The sequence below is a fragment of the Crocodylus siamensis genome, chromosome 11 (assembly GCF_052110815.1).
Source record: "Crocodylus siamensis isolate JL-2025a chromosome 11, ASM5211081v1, whole genome shotgun sequence".
NCBI lineage: Eukaryota > Metazoa > Chordata > Crocodylia > Crocodylidae > Crocodylus > Crocodylus siamensis.
Window position 1 is genome coordinate 57,829,458 of NC_143405.1, and position 15,742 is coordinate 57,845,199.

The 15,742-nt window shown below is 40.5% G+C and overlaps 1 protein-coding gene across 6 annotated transcripts in view; it reads right to left on the reverse strand.

Annotated features, from left to right (window-relative positions):
* The window catches only part of CHL1 (cell adhesion molecule L1 like), a 189,385-nt gene that overhangs the window by 142,189 nt on the left and 31,454 nt on the right, over positions 1 to 15,742 (reverse strand). For all 6 annotated transcript variants that reach the window (XM_090021244.1, XM_090021238.1, XM_090021242.1 and 3 more), the window contains exon 2: positions 6,747 to 6,825. The gene's annotated coding sequence lies outside the window, so the exon portion shown is untranslated. The remainder of the gene's footprint in view (positions 1 to 6,746; positions 6,826 to 15,742) is intronic.

The window sequence follows — 15,742 nt, forward strand, 5'->3', positions numbered from 1 at the left end:
TTTTTTCTCTCGCTTAACCAATACGTTCCGTTATCCCATCTGGTAAATGTAAAGACAGACATTCTGATTTCAGTATCAAAATAGGATTGCGGGTTTCAATTTACTGAAATAACACAGAGACTTTAATGATATTTGTTTCACCTGTTTTTGGCTTTTGTATTTTTATGATCTTCCCCTAACATCTTTTTTATGTATTCGATTCATAGCATCCTAGCAATCTAATCTACTCTCTTTGCCTATCTATGCATCTCTAGATAGGAACGTAAGAGATGAATGAAATAATGGGAACAACAAATGTATTCTATACTCTGATAACTAGGAGATGCATCAAAATTGGTTATTATTAGCAACAATGTTATATCAAAGACAAAAAGACTTTAAAACAGATTCTATATGACATCAAAAACTGGATGGCTCGGGGTGCAAATAACAGACTAAAGAGCCCTTTGTACAAAGGTCATCAATTCGAACTGTAATGTCACTTGATGGGGAGGCTAGTGATCTTGCTCTAGTTTTTAAGAGAAGCTGCTTTCATTACCCCAGAATTCATCACCACAATTGATGCTAACTCCCCTTTTTTGACACACAACTGACCAGGACTGAACTGATCTCAGTGGCCACATCCAGACAAGTGTGTTTCCCTGGGGACAAGCAGCAGCAGTACACCTTGTGCCACTGCTACTTGTCCTTGGGGAATGCCAGTGCCATGTGTGCCCCTGAATGCGGCAGGTTACCCCGGGTTGGGTAGGGGAGGCTGGGGCCAGCAACTGTGCTGGGTCCTAGCAGCCTTGGGAGCAGCGACTGCAGTGCTCCTGCCGCAGGGAACCTGGCTAGCAGCTGGAGTGTGGCTCCGGCCAGCCAGGCTCCAGTTTGGGGCAGCATGTACCGCTACCAAGTGCGCGATTGCGCTTTTTTTCAGCATGGGTTTTTTTTACCCCAGAATCTCCTCAGGTCAAGAAAACCCCTCCGTTTGCCAAGGAGCTGTGCAGGGAATGCCTGCATGTGCAGTGTATGGTGCTGCAGACATACCATGTGTTCATACCATCTGGACGTGGCCACTGGTTCCTTCAGCAGACCTGGGGAGGCGAAGCGAGGGAAGCTCACACTGATGATGTCCGGTCCATTATTGTTTTGTAGATCAGGACATTCACTTGCCACGCTGGACAATTTCCTTTTGCAACTGGCCCGTGTCAAATTAAGGCTGAGAGTACTTCCAAATTATTCAAGGATCAAATATTTAGGCCTACACTTGCCAGTAAATAAGCCAGGCCCTAAATTGTGCGATTTTACAAGCCAACTAAAGAATAAGTCTTGGAATGCGGACCAATGTAATGCCTCTTGTCCCAAAATAATGCTTTATACAATTTGTCACTGCTACAATGCTTGTATGATGCAAATTACTGATAAGATCCTTTATGTTGTCCCTTAGTTTGGTATTTTGTAATGAATGAGGCTTTTTATTCTTTAGGAAAAGCACTCTCTGTGTCAAATTTTCAAAGACCTTCCAAAAACACACCCTCAACAAATTCTCTCTTTCATGTTTTTGATAGGCATAAACCAGCGTTTGCACATAGAGATTCAGTACTTCTGTAAACGTAAAAATCCTGCTTCCAGGTGTGTTCATGAAGTCTGGGACTAAGTGCAGACATTTGGGGAGGCTAGGTTACATTAAAAATGGCCACCTGACCTAAGATAAGTCAGGAGAGGGGAACTAGTGGGGAAGGGTCAGGGAGATTGGGGAGGAGGAAGGATTGGGGATCTGCACAGGGCAGGCAACATCCATGGGAAGGATTGGGGGATCAGGCAGGGTCTGCAGGGGGTTGCTGGGGTCTGGGAGGATTTGGCAGGAATAGGGGGCTCACAGGGTCTGCAAAGGGTCTTGCAGGTAGACCAGGGGCTATTTTTCACTGCCCCCCCATTGTTCCTACCCCTCTCCCCCCACCAATACCAGTACTTCTTTAGTTCCTGGCAGCAGCAGATGCTGATAAAACTGGCACTCAGAGTGGTTTACAGGATGGGAGGTTGGTGGAGGTGTGGGGGGCAGCAAAGGGCCCAGGGGCTAAGACTAGCCTGGTGCCAGGGGACAGGTAGGAAAAGTACAGCCCTGGGTCTGGGGCGAGCGGATGGGCCTTCCCAGAGCTGGGGCTGCCACAGGTAACTGTACTGAAGTGCCATGCACCAATCTAACCTAGATCGATTAAGTTTGAGTGTACATCGATCCAGGTCTATCTTAGATCACGTTCTGCCAGTTTGTAAAAGGTCGGTGCATATGGTATGGGTTTAGATTGATTTCTGATTGCTGAGACCAGGCCTAAGTGTAAGGTCTGCACCTGGGTGAACTTAGTTAGATCGGGCAGCCTAACAGGCAAATTTAAATCTTCAGAACTACTTTCATATTAGCCTAGAGATACCTAATTTACCTGACCACCTAAATTTCCACCAGTAAACTCTTCTCAATGCTGAATGGTGCCTACAGGATTGGATTGTACCAAAAACACAAAAAAAACCAAAGCAAAACAAGAGAAGCAGTGAGGTGGTAGTGGTGATGGCCTTATCCAACTAGCCCTATAGTTAGAGCCTTGGGATGTGGAAGACCCAGCTTCAAATCTTTCATCTACCCAATTCACAGCAACAGCATATTCTAAGTTGCAGCTCTCCCAGTTCCTCCCGTTGAAGCTGCTACATTTTGTAAAACCTATTTCAATATTGCTTGGAACACTGACTGCAATCCAGTGAATTGGTCTAGAGTTTCTCTCAATCAAATCTAGTGGTTCTCAATCTTTTGAGACTTGAGGTACCCTTCCACGGATCCAAGGCACCTCTCAGAAAATGCCAGCTCTTAGTTTTCACTTAATTTTTTACTACAGGAAAATAACAGAGCCATTCTTCTGTTGCAAAGAACTCAAAAAGATCACACCAGGTCAGAATGCTTTAACACTGTGGATTCCTATTTGAAATCTGTTTTTATCTTATGAATGATGTTTGCACACCTAACAGTGCTAACATTGTATGGCATCCTGCAGAAAGGGTTTCAAGTCACCCCAGGGTGCCACAGTACCTTGGTTGAGAATCACCGATCTATTCTAATGACTAATCAGTCCTGTACCAAATAAGGGAGACACAATCACTTCTTCCTCACTGTGTGAGGAAGAGCTGATCCAGCAGATAGGTTTATAAAATGAATTTTATATCAGGCCCTGCAAAAAAGATGAAAGGGCAATTACTTTGGCCATTCAGTTTTTATCACTGTTCTATCACTGTTCTCCTGGTAGAAACCAAAAGCATATAGATGTTCATGCTCTTTCTCTAAGACAAATAAGGCTGTTCCAGGAGAAAAATAATCCAACTCCAACCAAGAAGAAATTACACCTGGGAGAGATGATATAGTTGGGGATGGACCTGGTCTGAGCAGGGGGCTGAACTAGATGGCCTGCTGAGGCCCCTTCCAACCTTCATTTTCTGTTATTCCCTATGATTCAGAAACATTTGCACATTTTCTCATGGCCTAACTCCTTCCAGGGATCAGGAGGAGTGGAGCCAGGGGAAAACGCCCCATTCCATCCTGAGACCAGGTTTATGCTGGTCTAGAGAAAGTACAGGGAGCAGCTACTCCTGCTACAGGGACAATAGTTTTGTTCAAAGAGGCTCTTCCTGGGTCCTATCAGGAGATGCCATGATCCAAAGTGCAGAAGTGTAGCCTTAAGCATATTTTGAAGTGTGTAAGATTCTTGAGGACATCAGCTGAGATCTTTATCCCACATGATGCACCTCATTGAGGTCAACTGCGTAGATAAATGTGTAAAGATCTTACTAGAGAGTTTTTCCCTTAATGCATTATTAATACAGTTATTATTACAGTTATTATAACCTTTAGGGATGGCATTGAAGTTCAATTTTTCCTACACCAGCTAATGATTTTAATGAGCCATTTCAGCGCCCAAAACCAGAACTAGACACTTTTTAGCCAAGCTGTTTGGATTTTTCAGCCAGTAGAAAAGGACACATCAAGACATTGTCTCTATAAATAGATGTACATGAATCATGCCTTGAATTCTAAAGAATACAGATGAATAGTAACTTCTAAACTGGCAACTGCAAACGTTTATTAATTGCCAGTTGAAAATGAAGAGAGTCATGAACTCTGAATAAAAGAAAACTCTTGTAATCACATATTCTTTCATTTATAAGGCAATGAAAACTCCATTATGATTCTAGTATGCCATAAATGAAGAGAAATCGGAAAAAGTAGAGAACATGCATAAGCACACTTATCAGCTGTGGCAGCGTTTTATAATGTATGTGAGCTTGAGTTTGAACCGCCGTATGAATGACTAGACCAGGGTTCATTCTGTGGTCACACAAGAGAAAAGGGCCACTAGACAAATTTGTGGAGTGAGAAACTATTAAGCACAATGTCGAGAATGTGAATATAAACATCAGCAGATGAAAATAAAGAAGAGAGAGAAGGAAAGTGGAACATACCCTAAAGACACAGGTTTCAGACATTCGTGGCCAAGTTGGCTAACTTTGTGTAGACAGTCAAGTTAGGCATAGCTCCTATTACTCAACACCTTGAAGTATCTGAACTATATTTAAGGTCACACATTGTTCTGCTCCAGCATTCCTAATATTAATAGCTTACAACTTTGACTTGAGAAAGTGAAATATTTAGAACAGTCCACTTTGTGACCTACTTGATATTTGGGCACATTCTGAGAGGGAAAATGTACCGTTCACACAATTTTTAGAATGAGGCCAGGAAGGATATTCTGAATTTTTAAAATGAGGTCAGGAACATTTTCTCACCATAAAGGCAAAAGCAGGATTTTTCACTCGTTGTTCACGCATAACTAAAACAGGGCTGATTTTGCCCCTTCCCAGTGGCTGGTCATGAATGAGTGCTAGTTTCCAGAAAAACAAAGGAAGTTAACTTTCACAGCTGAGTCCTATATTGATAATGAACTGGACTGAAACAAAGAATTGGGTATCCAGATTCAGATAGCATCTGCACCTCACGGTTTGGTTATTTGGGATCTTTCACTTCTAACGTATGGCTTGACAAGAGTTACTGGTGGGAAGGCAAATCAACTGTTTGTCAAAAGTGAATCAAATGATAAATATTTGGCTCTTTTGGTTGAATGTTGCTTTGTCTTTTTAAAAGCATGGATTTATCAGCACCTCTGGCCACTTTATAATTCACTAGAATAAGTGAAGTAAGTTCACACCAGATAAGTAAGAATCTTTTGAGCTCTTGTCTTTCTGCGTTCTTTTTTGTGTTAAATGAAAGCTGCAAGGCTGAATAAAAGGCACTCCCAATAAATGGTAAATCAACAGAAAGTAAATAATGAGAATGCTATGAAGGTTTTTAACCACAGAACTCCTCTTAACATGCTTGGGAGCTGCATGTTTAAGCCCCATACTCAAAAAAATCAATTCCCCCTTCTATTGCAATAGAAATCTGGCACAAACATTGAATAAAACACCCACTTCCTGACAGTGTGAATATTTTCTTCACTAGCACATTTAGCTGTACTAAGGTACCTAGACAGTTAGATCCTTTAGTAACAATGTATTCCAGAAAATCCTAAAACAGATAAATACTTCTGTCACTTTAAAACCTTCTTTAACTAGACTATAGTTGTCGGCAGTGCCATCACTAGGGGTATGTTTTTTACTCTTTTTGTTTCCATATGCCGCAGAAGTCTTTTTAAAAATGTAATCCCAAATGCAGAACATTATTTCCACTATTTTCAGATATTCAAGAGAATGCATATATATCACCCATTGGCTGACGTGACCATTATCACCATTAGAGGGGAGAACTGAACAGTTCTATGGGAGTAATCGGAATACAATAGTTATGGACCTCAGCCAGCCAAACTTACAGAAGGATTTGCTTTACACAGGGCACGTCTACATGTGAAATTAATTTGATGCAATAAATTCTGGTGCAGTTCACACCAAAGTTTATTTATTGTCCCAGGCGCAGTGTTAACACGCATGCTTGGGACTGCAGCATGTTGAGCTGGGGCGGCACAGCCCTGGCTGGCAGGGGATCACTGGGGTCAGCCTGCCAGCCCAGAGCTACTCCTGCCTGGCTCAATGGGCCATGGAGGGGCTGGCTGTGCCGTGAGGGTGCTCCAGTGCAGGGCTAGCTGGCAGGAAGTCCCACACTGTAGCCCCTTTGCACCCTAGCCAGCCCCAGTCACCATCGACATGTGTTGCGTGGTGGAGTAAATAACTGCCAGCAGTACTTGTGTTGAGCAGTACTATCCTATGGCAGAGTGAATTAGTTTACCTAACAGCACCACTCATGTAGATGGTGACACTTTACTGCGGAGCTAATTAGGCAACTCTGCAGCAAGCATCCCGTGTCGATACATCCACTAAAACCTACCTTAACTAATTAGAAGTCACAAAAAATGGAATCCAAGCTCAAATCAGAGCTATTTTCTTAGGGCTGAATGATCTAGTCAGTCAAAACAGTCTGATGCAGACTGACAGGAAGAAACCTGTCAGACTTGGAAGGCATACCAATGCTTTTTGGTTATCTTGAATTATATGCTGTTTATGCACATCTTTATGCTTATCTAATTTATGCAGGTATTGAATGCATGAGAGATTGTTTTAATTATGTTAGAGCCATAGATTTGGTGGATAAGTTTGACTGACCTACTTATTTATTTCAAGACTTTATATGTTCAAAATTAATACTTAAAAAAGAAAAAAATAATACATTTTCTAACCATTAAATGCAGCTCCACCTTCATCAATTCCTGGTCAGTCTTCATACGTGTGAATCATTTTGCGCACTTCTTACAGCATCTAGAAAAAAAAAACAAAGTTATAGTTTGAGTAATCAACAAGAAGTCCCGCTCACATAAATGTGTCAGCCTTCATATTTGCATACAGGCAGTCTGCATACCTATGGAGCATCGTTGTTCTTGACCTGTTTCTCCAGATCAATGAACACATCTCCAAACTCATCCTCTTTTCCCCTTCCATTTTCCTTGGAGGTTTTCCATGTCACTGCAGAAGCAACATGGTCCAGTAAAGAGAGATCTGGACTGCAGCCAGGAGGCCTAGCTACTAATTCTGGTTCAGACACTAAGATGATCCTGGTGCCTTTGGTCAAGTCATTTAACTTTCTGTGTTTCCAATTCCATCCTTTATCTCCCGAGTCTATTTTGATTGCAAGACTCTTTGTGGTAGGGCATCTCTCTTGTTTTTATATGATACCCAATAGAAAAGAGCTTGTTTTCATTGGGACCTCTAGATCCTATGGTACAAGTTTAAAAAAAAATCAAAATGATGGCAGCACATTTCAAATCATGGCTTTTTTTTCTTTTGATCCCATCAAAATCTGTACCCTGAGAATGTTATGGAATGTTAAATATGACTTGTCACAAAAGCATAACAGGTAAATAGAGAAAAAACATACTGAAATAATTAGTCCAAAGTAGTCTTACTGAATTTTATTCATGCAACAGACTGAATCAAAAATAAAATCACGCACATGTTGACAAAAGTGGTTTCCATTGCTCATCAAGAATAGCCTCGGTAAAGTATCTAACATCATCTAATTCATGATATTTACCAGTACTGGTAGAAATACAAACCAGATTTTACCGATCCTCAGTTATCTCAGTTATCCCAAATAGAAAAACCTTTCATTCATGTTAATACTATTGGAAAGATGTATTTTTAATCAAGATTTTGTACCAGTCACTGCAAAAGGCAATTTTTTTTTTAAGTTTATAACTTTTAATGTTTTTAAAGCTGGCAGTGCTTCAAAATGATAGTAAAGAATGGTTTGGGAGACCTGTGATCTTCTGCCTATGACAAAGCACCGGAAATGATATCGTTCCTGTCTCTTCTACTGGAGTCCAGTAATCTGGTACATCCTTGAAATGTTTTTCCCCTTTAAATTAATACATTAAAAATGCTATAGAAAACCATGTTCAAGGAGAACACACTAAGGGAGTATGTCTTCGCTGTTTTCTTTAACCACGTTTTCTTTATTCTAAGCTCTTCATCTCTCTCTCCATCTAATTCCTGTTTCGCACTTCTCTGCTAGGGTCCCCAACACGGAAGTTACTACTGGATTCTTTGTGAAGCCTGCAAACTCTGTTTAGAGAGATGAAACAATTATAATGCTTAAAGCGAAAGTTGAAGGTCAGGGGTTCAGCTGAATCTGATGCACCTGTTTAGTCTGTCCACGCTCACCTGCAGTAAATGGAAGATAAACCACACTTGTTTATGGCCTGTTTCAATGGGGTTCAGATTATTGTGGCTTAGCCTCACCCACAACAGGAAAGATGAAAGTTGTAATGGATCAATTGAAACATGCTCCCACGTGGTAAATTGTCCCTATACCCCTTTATAGCACTGCAATTGTTTTGCCTGCGCACGCATCTGATGCCGTGAACTTGGGTTCACAAAGGCTTGTAGTCTATCTATATTTTATTTAGTTAGTTTGTAAAGGTGCATTTCTCCCCTGCCTCACATAAACATGGGTAACTACCTCTCTACACACTATGAGCCAGATTCACTGCTTTGAACCCTTTGGCACGCCGGGCTGCCTTTACCTCTCCCATCTCTAACACATCACCTTTCAGTGTGATTTACTTTCAGGAATCTCTGTATGAATCCAAGATACTCCATGTGATGTCTTCAGGGAATAGGGGTGATAAAGAGAAATTCAGCTCACCTATTTTCTTTCCTGTCGCTACTTGATAATCTCTTTATCTGGACTCACTCTGGCAGAGTTACAGACAGACTTATTTCCCCACAGACAAACCCTGCCCCTTTTCTCTAACGCACATGCGTTAGCACTTCAAAATGAAGCTACTTTTTAAAATAGCTGTTTGCTTCTTTGATATGTATAGTCAGATTTTGTATTAAGGACACGTTCACAGTGCACACATATGCACTTCAAAGCAGAAGTTGGTTCTCTCTCTGTCTAGCTCGCCTTTTGGGGGGCATTGGGGATTCCTGAGAAGACATATTTTACATTTTCTGATACATTATGGTCCTAGTTCTAAGCCTACGAATGAAGTTTGTTTGTCCTTTAATCATACTAAGACTTCACTCCTTATAGTCAATGAAAGGTTTGATTTTTAAACCAAAGTTACAGCCTCTATTGTTTATGGGCAATTTTTTCAGAAGCATCAACGTGACTTCATGAATCTTAAGTTTCATTTCCAGCAGTAACTAGTCCTTCAAAACTAAAAGCCCAATTGTTTTCAGTGAAGGTATTAACCCAAAAAGGCCTTAATTAGTGGTGAAATGAGGTGGACATTTGATAATTTTTGGCCATATAGCAGTAATACAACTTGCTGGAGTTCTCACTGTACAAAGCCAGGGGCCAGCTGACTTCATCTGGCATAAACCAGTTAAGTCAACAGAGCTACCGTGTTTTTTTCCATTTCAGGATCTGGCCTAACATTTTTGAAGAGGTGCATTTTGGCATAAGACAGTACGGACACAAGGCGGGTCTACACATCCCATTGGGCAATCTGTTGAACTGGAATATAAATACTGAAATTTTATGAAAGAGAAAAGATCCTTTGAAATACTAACACTGCACAGCTAGCAACCAGAATGGGGCTGGTTTAGCCTCATGCCTGAATATAGGTACACAGAAGCCAAGACCACAAGGGATTATTGTTACATCGTCTTGTCTGAACTTTTGCCATTACAATTCACCTAGTTATCTCAGGCAGGACTCCCATAAATTGAATGTGGACCAAAAATTATCTTCCAGACAGATGCAGTCTTACTCTTAAGATATCAAAAGATGGAAAATGGAAAATCCTTTGCTAAGGATTTGTAGGTTTGTTTGTTTTAAAATCATTATCTACCTTGTGACTCGCCATGGGGAAGTCCGACTGTCTCCTATCAAGCATGTCAGTTAAAGTCTTTATAAACGCTTTCCCTCCTTTATAATTAAGACCCAGACCAATCAATCAAGCTTTAAACTAGGGTCATCCGTGACAATACCTAGAGAGAACACAGAGCTGACAGAAAAGGGTAGGGAACGGTAATACAACTCCATAGGCGTGCTCACTTCTGCAAAAGGAAAATCTAAATTGATTTGCCGATGAAAAGAAGGGTAAAAGGAAGAAGGACTGAAGTTATCAAGACCCTGTAAAGGATAAATGTAAATTATATGACAGAGGGAAGGAGTTTCTTAAAGCGGTAATAGAGACTGCTTCTTAACATTTTCTACATCTAGAGACATCAGCAGGATAAGGTTGGAGACATTTTCAGCAGCCGCATGATATTTATTACAAAAATAGTGCATGGGGCCAACTGCGACTGGGTCCCCATTGTGCTACGTATAATATAGAGAAAGTAAGGAACAATCCTTATCCTGAAGACCTTAAATCTTTACCATAAAGGACAGCTCTTTAATAGTGCTGCACTGATTTAAAAGAGCTGCACCGAACTATAGCTGCTAAGGATCCAGGCCAAAGACTTTTTGAGGCTACCGAGAATCAGGCAGGGGTGACTGGTGCCTCCTGAGTCTGTGTTGGGGGGGCAATTTGTGGGTGGGCCCAGGGGCAAGCCAAAAGCCCCATATCCATTCCTATACTTCTGTACCATAGCTTAGCGCCTTCCGCCCACAACACACCGCCAGCCCATGTAGCAAAAAAACTGCTCCGTCATAAGCGGTGCTGAGTCAGGAGGCCAATCTCGCGGGGGGGGGCATATGCCCCCCTTCTACCAATCGCTTGTGGCATCAGGCATCTGAGAATCAGCCCCATTGTGGAATTTAGCTTAACCATTACTGACCACAACTCACCTCAACCTCTCTGTGAATCTAGAAGCTCTTCATGGAAGAGGAGACTGTTTATTAAACTGTTTAGCTGGGGAAAAGATCCAAGTTCCTGGCAATATTAGAAAGAGAATACCTGTCTGGAGCAAAGAATTAATCATCCTTGCATGGACTTCCTTTGTAACATGAAGGTAGAAATGACATCCTGTGATCTGTTTCTGAGACTTTTCGGTGTGGAGTGATAGTTTGCCTAGGAATGCACCGCTGTCAGTCCCCCAGGGCTCCTTGGTGATGGTTATCAGGCAGGCACAGGCAGGCTATTTTCCCCCACTAAGGAAATGATGCCCTATCTAAATAAATAAGCTGCTTGAGTTTAGAAGTCAAGTACAGTGTCTGTTGCACAGACGGCTAAAGGAGATGATTTGTGAGAATCTGTGCTATGCGCTCATGGTTCGTAAATGGGGCGAGGAGGGTTGTTATTACTCTAAGTGTTTATTGGGTGTAGAAGTAGCCATGTAGCCAACTCTGAATTGCAGTGAATTTGCAGCTGCAAAGAAATCCAAACGATTGCACTTAGTATCATAGCAGAAACGGCAGCATTACTGACACAGCAGTACTGGTAGGAACTGCTGTTTCCTACATTGTGCTAAAACCTTGCCCTGCTCTTTGGTTGTTTGAACCCTGGATGCCGAAACTAAAAATACATACATAGAGACCTACACAGTTTAGATTTGGATTTCTCATTTGTGTGAGGTATGTTGTGGCCAGGTAAGCACTTCTAAGTGGTCAAATGTACCCATTCATGGATTAAATCAAAACAGGAAATACAAATTAAAAACCTTTCCCCTAGTCTCTTCTTTGCCTTCATGAATGGGTGTGTGTTTAAATGCATTCTACCACTGCTTCTTTTGCTTCCTGCTTTGTAATAATTTTTTTAAGTCGAGTAGCCTCACGACTTCCAAAAGGTTAGAAGGATTAGATCTGTTTGCTAGTGGGGAAATGAGGTTTTATTCATGTCAGCTGCTCCTTTGCTGAATGTGATTCTGAATTCCAGCTGAGCTATGCTTAGTACAAAAACAGAAAAAGATGGGGGAGAAACTCTGAAAACATGGGAAATGCCACAATGGCTTAAAGCTTAAGCCTATCTGTGAGCCTCCACTACTGCTGCTGTCAGTTAAAGCAGTCTAAATACTGTGACCCTAGCTACTTCTGGTCACATAGAGCAGTGGTCTCCAAACTTTTTTGATCGCGCAGCCCTATCAGGAAAAAATTGTTGAGCACGCACCCCCCAGTATAAGTATATTTATATTCGCACACCCCTATCAGTAAAAAAATTTTGAGCACGGACCCCCAATATATGTATATTTATATAAATATACATATAAATAGAAGTTCTAATATTTTCTTCCCGCACCCCAATGGAGCGTCTTGCGCACACCCCACTTTGGAGACCACTGACATAGAGGACCTGAAGAATGGCACTGTTGTCACTACATATTCTTAAGTAATTTTCTGTACTGACCACCCCTTAGTTTGCTTGAGCCACATCCCAGGTGGCGTAATAGTTGCCTGTCTCTGCCTCCTTGAGTTTCCTTCAAAAGCTATTGCATTGTACTGCAGAGAAGAGCAGACACATTCTAGTTCACAAACTGTGATATATAGACTTGATTTCCTACACATTCATTTCAAGGTTTGAAGGTTGTTTTGTTGTGGACGGTGGAAATTTGGAGCCCGCTGAGCAAATCTAAGACACCTTATGAAAAAGAAATCTCTGTCATTGCTTCATTTTGGTTGTTTGTTCAACTGTGAGTAATGTGACTATATTTCATATTTCTTACTCATCTCTGAAAACAGCTGGGAGACCAGCCACAGAAAGCTAACAATGAAGGGCGATGTATTATCGCTGCTATGGGCAATGCTGTTCCTTATGGATGCAGCCATGCAATGGAAATACTGCAGTGTCGCACTGTCCATCAAGGAGCGCCAAGAGCAGACAAAACCCTAATATACAGGTGAAGCACATCCAATGCAATATCCAATGTGGTCCAGGAGAGAAGACCTCCTTTCTGGCCTCTGAGGTAACAGTTTGAGGATGTAGAAAAGTATCTTTTCCTCTCACCACTTCAGAGCTGTACATAAGGTTCAGGTACAAAGCAGCCTTGTATTACTGAGAAAAATAAGATTTGTCTCAAAAGTATAAAGCATAAGGATGAGAAATGGGGAGATGTGGACACATGAGCTGTTCTCTTTCAGTAACCCACCCACTCACCTGCCTCTTCTCACCCGGTCTCCTGAGGACATACTATAATGGAGACACAGGAGCTTTTGCAACTTGTATGCCTTACAGAAGGAGAGGAGGACAAAATCTTTAAGACCTTACTTGGGCAAATTCCCACTGATTTTAGTAAGAGTAATGAATGAGGAGTGCCTGACATCTGCATATTAAACACAGACATTTTGGGGGCAGGGGATTTGTCAATGATTTATTAACCAACTTGGAAAAGCAGCGAAGCATCATATGAATAAACCATAGTGCTTTTGAAAGGTTAATGTCCTTAAAATGACAAAGTATTTTAGCAGGTTTCTGAATACCACATAAGAAATGTAAGTGCACTAGTGAGTATTTTGCGATGGTGTCCAGACTAATTCAGAAGCTATGAAATTAATATATGGACAGGAAAAATGGGCTAGGAAGACAGGGCTCTTCTTAACTATTAACATAAAAACCTAGTGCTGGCTGTTAAAAAAATAATTTTCCCATTTCCAGCATGAATGCCAAATATGACCTAGCTGCAGGAGTACTGACACTTGCCAATACAATGGTAACTTTGTCATTTTAAAAAAATACTGTGGGTATTTATTCTTTAATAAGGGATAAGAGTTATCTTTATAGAAATGAAAAATAAACACATTGATTTCAGTTTATATATACTGTGTAAACAGCAATGGCAAATTGTTCTTCATAATTGCAAGCTCAGGAGAAAAAATAATTTGAGTTTTATCCTAGATGCATGTAATCACTTCTGCACAAATGGCTAATTCTGAAGGAATATAATGTCACTGCTACAACTTAGTTCTTTTTAAATGATGTTCTTGACCCAATTCTTCTTTTACAATTAAGTTTGGCCAATCAGTTCCCCAGGAGCAGAATCTCATTTAGAAAAAGTCTGTAAACCTGTCTACATTTGGGCCCTCACTTTCCATTTCAAATCTGATAATTATTTTTCTCAGCGCTATAGATTTAATGTGGAAACTACTTTCCAGAACCAACATTTTGGCCAAATACTCTATTTCGTGGTGAAAAAAAGTGCTATTTTGATTCCCCCTTCCCTCCCAACCCAGACCTACCATAAATATTTCAATATTTGCATTGTCTACAACACATGCTTATAGTCATTAAGGTTTCTTCATGCTATATATGTAACAGTATCATAGATCACTGTAATGGTTCAGGAGTTAAACCCAGTGCTTTGACATGTGCACATATTGACTTTAAATTTCAGTGAACAACAACGGATAGTGTCCCTTGGGGAAAACTGAGTAGTAGGAATCACGGGTGTCAATATTTACCTCTTAGGTCACTAAATCCTGATAGTCAATAAATCAGGAAATCTCAGCTCTCAGTGTCGGAGTAATCTGGTTGTACCTTAGGGTAGAATTTGGTATACTTATTATCTGCTTATAAGTTAGAATGATTTTGCATTTGAAGTCCCCATGATGTACAGAACTTTTCCATTCAATTTTAATAACATACCAACCCATAAGTCATTGCAATTGCTATTACTTTGCTATCACCTCTCCTTGGACTCTTTGTACATAAACTGCATGCAAATTGAACAGTTTGCATTTTCCTTTATGTGTCAGAAAGAGGCTTTCCCCTGAGCTGGTAATGCGGCATCTTATGGATCTATCTACTACAGCTTTATATGACAAGTTAAAACACAAATTTTTCTGTGCATTCATATTCATAATGCTGGGATTTCAGAGAAGGCCACCATCAGAAAATGCAATTTAATCCTGTCTTTTGAGAATTAAAATTGGTTTTCAATTATTAAAAACTAATAAAACTGTTCACCAATTAAAAACTATATGCTAAAAATAAAGTCATGAACAGGTATTCTGAAGGAGATGCTTAAATTGCATAAATCAGCATAGCTTCATTGGCATTTCTCCTGACACAAATTCAGGAAAAAGTTAAAAAAGCATTTTCTAACCTTTTAAAAATAACTAAGCACATAAACGCAACTCCTTTTATGATGGTCTTTTCTTCTTTCAGAACACAGACGTTACTTCAAGACAACTTATTTCAAACCTGTTCTATAATAGCCCTGAAACATCTTCACACTACCCATGCATGTGAATTTCCATATGTTTTAAACTCAATGTATGCTTTAAACTCAACATATCCTTAAGTACTTTTCTGTACTGTAGCCCCATAGGCAAAACCTCACAAATACACATTTCTAATGGTAGAGTTAGAGTACTCCATTACGAGCAGGTAAGCTGTCTGTCCACAGGTACAAGTTCAAAACCTCCCAACCCCGTTCAAGAAAGGATAATGATCCACATTACTTTCAAAAGATGTTTCCACTGATGTTAACGTGTTTTCCCCTCACTTGTTTTGATCAAAGGGCATTCAGTTGTAAGAAACAATTTGTAAGTAATTATTTTAAGTTCGTGCAATGTTCTCAAAGGCCAAAAAAAAAAATCCATACATATTTGAAAGGCATTCAGCTGTAGGTTAAAGAGCATCAGAGTCTATGAGAATGCCAATTAGAGCCAGTTGAAACCTGACTGACCTGCCATGACACCAAGATACGTATTTGAACTTGGTTTCTCATGAATGAGCATTTTCCTTCTGTGCAGAAAGCTGGTTTGGAAACTTCCCATTGTGATGGCGCTGCATGCCAGGATCATGATCCAAATATAACTATCGCAAAATATTAATGCCCAAACAGAATA